Below are 5,738 nucleotides of genomic sequence, written 5' to 3'. Positions count from 1 at the left end.
TGTCTCAATTGTCTCAAGGCTTAAAATCCTTCTTTAACCGGTCGCCTCCCCTTCATCTACACTGATTGAAGAGGATTTAGTAAGTGGATTCAATAAGGGGTCATAGCTTTCATCTGGATTCACCTGGTCAGTCTATGTGAAGAGCAGGTGTTACTAAGGTTTTGTACACTCAATGTATAATATGTTACACCAAAAGCCAACATAGTAAGTGTAAATCCGGGACACCCATATTAATATGATATGTTACGTTTCGTATGGTAAAATAAGATAGAAGGCAAAAACTTAGGCAAAAACGAAAGGAGGGTGTTTGGTCAGGGTGGATGGGTGGATGTATAAGGGTAACGTCGAGTAACCCAAAGGTTGCGCATTCGAGCACATGATACATGTATGAAATCCTCAAGATATTTCCTCATCACATAATTTTTTTATTTTTTATATCATATTCACAAGAGGGATGACTCACCCTTTTGTGTACACTGAGTCAAAACCATATGTTCAGTTCACATTTGGTAGACTGGGACAGTAGGTTAAATAAACTGGGACACCATTATTATAGTCCTAATTGTACCCTAATGGCAATTAAATTACATTGTGTGTGATTAGAAAACATCTGAGGAATTCAGAAATGTAGGCTATCGTGTGTTGGGATAATATGTTGGATATATGTCTTAAGAGGTTACAGCAGGGCCGTAGGCACGGGTGGGCCTGGGTGGACCCACTGAATATGTATTTGTATTTTCATGCTTTACTTGTCAGTGTTCCAAATGGGACATTATTTGTCTTTACTTGACTTGAACAGTACTTGACTTGGGCAGGCACTCACGGAACTGAGTACCATCACCTCAGTATTCTGCTGAAGTTCCTGCACCTACTATAGAATATTAGCAAAAAAGTATTGAGGAGTTTGTGCACCTAAATATAAACTGTACAGGCGCCCAAAATGAGTACCGGCACCTATTTCAGTCCAAGTCAAGCACTGGCCTAAACATGCATACACCATCAGATAGAATTCATTGCAAGCAGTAGGGAAGGATTGGGAAAACTAAAGGGATATACAGTGAGCTCCAAAAGTATTGGGACAGTGACATTTTTTATTGCTGTTTTGGCTCTGTACTCCAACACTTTGGATTTGAAATGATACAATGACTATGACGTTAAAGTGCAAATTGTCAGATTTAATTTGAGGGTATTTTCATCCAAATAGAGTAAATCGTTTTGAAATTACGGAACTTTTTGCACATAGTCCCCCCGTTTTAGGGGACCAAAAGTATTGGGACAAATTCACTTATGTGTATTAAAGAAGTAAAAAGTTTAGTATTTGGTCCCATATTTCCAGCACGCAATGATTACATCAAGTTTGTGGCTCTACAAACTTGTTGGATGCATTTGTTGTTTGTTTTGGTTGTGTTTCAGATTATTTTGTGCCCAATAGAAATGAATGGTAAATAATGTATAACACTTCTACATTAATGTGGATACTACCATGATTATGGATAGTCCTGAATGAATGGTGAATAATGATGAGTGAGAAATTTACAGAGGCACAAATATCAAACCCTCAAGACATGCTAATCTCTCACCATTACAATAACAGTGGAGGTTAGCTTTTTGGGGGGGATATTATATTATTTTCTCATTATTCACGACTCATTCAAGATTATCCTTAATAGTGGTAGCATCCACATTAATGTAGAAGTGTTAATTTTATTTATAATAAAAGTGACTTTATGAAAGTCTTAAGTAACATTCAAATGAAAGAAAATGTATTCCAAAGAACACAATAGCATTTTCATTAGTTTATGTAACTGTAGGCTATATGCACAAAAGAAAAACAGTAAAACACCACAATGTGGTAATCCATGAAAGTGTTCAAGCCATCCCAAAGATCATTCATTATTTATTTGTTAAGGGCAGGTCTTAAGGAATGAATAAATACATTTAAGAAATGCATTTCAAAAGAAAATAATGCATATTTGAGTTTAAATATATTGCTGTGCTTTGAGTGTTGTGAGTACATGCAGAGTGCATGTAATAGCAGTTATTCTGCCAAAAATAAGGTCATATTTTGAAATAGAGCTCAAGGGGTAATTTTTGAGAGTTGTTTGGCAATGACAGGTGATTAGGAAACTGCAGAATCTGCTCTTTTTGATATTATATAAACATCAAAATGTCTTACCTGCTTGTGACTGTAGGAGAATTTGCTAAAGTCACTTTTTGGCACTCGGCTTTGTTTCCCTGCCTTTGTGTCAATTCCAAATTGCGCTGTTCATCAGATTCTTCATATACAATTTAACAATTGATAATATTCTCACCCATTGTTGATTTAATCTTGTCTTTTGGCAAACTTTATTATTATATGTGTGAAATTAGTTTTGATATAGTTTAGGTGTAGTTTTGAAGGGCCATCATCAGCTGCAAAGGCCTGACAGGCAAGCAGGAAACATTTTCAAATTCTGTTTGTGATATTAAGATTCTAACAACTATAGTGTGTTGGATAGACTTATTTAGGAAAGGGGGGGCATAAATGAATATTACATTTTAATGAAAGCTATTCCAAATGATATCCTTACTTTACTGAAGGATCAATTACACCAGGAGTGTCAAATTCATTCCATGGAGGACCTAGTGTGTCCGGGTTTTAGTTTTCCCCCTTCAATTAAGACCTAGACAACCAGGTGAGGGGAGTTCTTTACTAATTAGGGACCTTAATTCATTCATCAAGAACAAGGGAGGAGCGAAAACCCACAGAAACTCGTCCCTCTGTGGAATGATTTTGACAAGCATATTACATGCACTATATTACAGGGGTAGGCAACCCTGGTCCTGGAGTTCCGCAGGCACTTGTTGTTTTTGATTTAACCAACTTGGAAGACCAGGTGTTGAATTCAGGCAATTACTGAACTGATCAATTAGCTCAGTTGGTCAGGAGTGGTGCCTAGTTGGTACCAAATCCTGCAGTATCTGCGGCACTCCAGGAAGAGGGTTGTGTACCCCTGGTGTAGAAATGAATGGCATCAGTATATTAGATAAGAAATGTAACAACAATTTAGTCAGATAAATTATTAACAGGAAGTTTACCCCTGCTGCAATTTTCCAATGAGCATCTTCATTTGATGTGAAATGGCAGCATGCTTAGACTAATCCACATAAATATTTGATAACTAATAAAGTGAGAGAAGTCTCTTACAAGATCCTTCACAGATGTTATCTTTGTAATTGTCTTATTTCTAAATATGTAATTAATGTAGAAAATGAATGCAGCTTTGTGAATTGGAAAACTATAGAACATTTATTTAGTGATTTGCATAGTAAAATATTTTGGACAGATATGAAAATATATATTGCATTGTGAATTTTTTCATTTTACTCTGTAAAAAAAACAACTTTGCAATATTTTTTTAATTGATTTAGAATAGTATAGAACACGCCTGGAAGGTATAAATAGCACATTCTCAAATAACAAAGTGTATCTTGTCTATAGTGTAATATACTTTTTTGTTTCTGGTTTTATTTATTATGATTATTATTTATTTTGGGGTCTTTTGTTATGTGTGATATTTCTATATTGTTTTGTACAATGTTTGTGTGATGCAACAACAACAACAAAAATTAAAATGGCAGAGTATGTAAAAAAAAAAAACTGTTTTGAGTCAATTTGATGCTCTTGGCTCTCCTAGTGTTGAATGGTTACATTTGTGGCCACCTAGCCTACACTACTATCTCCTGGTAGCTGAGCCAGTGAGAGGTTGCCAAGCCTATTGTGATTATTACCGTTATATCAGGAAATTGTGTTCTCGTTTCATAGTCTTATAGGCCTATGGTTTATTAGTGCTAGCCAGTGCTAGCCTCCCTACGCTGGCTTCCTGTTAAGGCAAGAGCTGATTTCAAGCTTTTACTGCTAACCTACAAAGCATTACATGGGCTTGCTCCTACCTATCTTTACGATTTGGTCCTGCCGTACATACCTACACGTACGCTACGGTCACAAGACGCAGGCCTCCTAATTGTCCCTAGAATTTCTAAGCAAACAGCTGGAGGCAGGGCTTTCTCCTACAGAGCTCCATTTTTATGGAATGGTCTGCCTACCCATGTGAGAGACGCAGACTCGGTCTCAACCTTTAAGTCTTTACTGAAGACTCATCTCTTCAGTAGGTCATATGATTGAGTGTAGTCTGGCCCAGGAGTGTGAAGGTGAATGGAAAGGCTCTGGAGCAACGAACCGCCCTTGCTGTCTCTGCCTGGCCGGTTCCCATCCACTGGGATTCTCTGCCTCTAACCCTATTACAGGGGCTGAGTCACTGGCTTACTGGTGCTCTTCCATGCCGTCCCTAGGAGGGGTGTGTCAACTTGAGTGGGTTGAGTCACTGACGTGATCTTCCTGTCTGAGTTGGCGTCCCCCCTTGGGTTGTGCCGTGGCGGAGATCTTTGTGGGCTATACTCGGCCTTGTCTCAGGATGGTAAGTTGGTGGTTAAAGATATTCCTCTAGTGGTGTAGGGGCTGTGCTTTGGCAAAGTGGGTGGGGTTATATCCTGCCTGTTTGGCCCTGTCCGTGGGTATCATCGGATGCGGCCACAGTGTCTCCTGACCCCTCCTGTCTCAGCCTCCAGTATTTATGCTGCAGTAGTTTGTGTCGGGGGTCGTCTAGGGTCAGTCTGTTATATCTGGAGTACTTCTCTTGTTTTATCCGGTGTCCTGTGTGAATTTAAGTATTTTCTTTCTCTCTCTCTCTCTCTCTCTCTCTCTCTCTCTCTCTCTCTCTCGCTCGCTCGCTCTCTCTCTCTCTCTCTCTCTCTCTCTCTCTCTCTCTCTCTCTCTCTCTCTCTCTCTCTCTCTCTCTCTCTCTCTCTCTCTCTCTCTCTCTCTCTCTCTCTCTCTCTCTCTCTCTCTCGCTCTCTCTCTCTCTCTCTCTCTCTCTCTCTCTCTCTCTCTCTCTCTCTCTCTCTCTCTCTCTCTCTCTCTCTCTCTCTCTCTCTATTCAATTTAATTTAAGGGGCTTTATTGGCATGGGAAACATGTGTTAACATTGCCAAAGCAAGTGAGGTAGATATTATACAAAAGTGAAATAAACAATACAAATTAACAGTAAACATTACACATACAGAAGTTTCAAAACAATAAAGACATTACAAATGTTATATTATATATACACAGTGTTGTAACAATGTACAAATGGTTAAAGCACACAAGTTAAAATAAATAAGCATAAATATGGGTTGTATTTACAATGGTGTTTGTTCTTCACTGGTTGCCCTTTTCTTGTGGCAACAGGTCACAAATCTTGCTGCTGTGATGGCACACTGTGGAATTTCTCCCAGTAGATCTCGATCTCTCTCTCTCTCTCTCTCTCTCTCTCTCTTTCTCTTTCTCTTTCTCTTTCTCTCTCTCTCTCTCTCTCTCTCTCTCTCTCTCTCTCTCTCTCTCTCTCTCAGGACCATGCCTCAGGACTACCTGGCCTGATGACTCCTTGCTGTCCCCAGTCCACCTGGTTGTGCTGCTGCTCCAGTTTCAACTGTTCTGCCTGCGGCTATGGGACCCTGACCTGTTCACCGGACGTGCTACCTGTCCCAGACCTGCTGTTTTCAACTCTCTAGAGACAGCAGGAGCGGTAGAGATACTCTTAATGATCGGCTATGAAAAGCCAACTGACATTTACTCCTGAGGTGCTGACTTGTTGCACCCTCGACAACTACTGTGATTATTATTATTTGACCATGCTGGTCATTTATGAACATTTGAA

The sequence above is a fragment of the Salvelinus namaycush genome, chromosome 10, assembly GCF_016432855.1.
Source record: "Salvelinus namaycush isolate Seneca chromosome 10, SaNama_1.0, whole genome shotgun sequence".
Taxonomy (NCBI): Eukaryota; Metazoa; Chordata; class Actinopteri; order Salmoniformes; family Salmonidae; genus Salvelinus; species Salvelinus namaycush.
Note: the sequence above shows the minus strand (reverse complement) of the source record.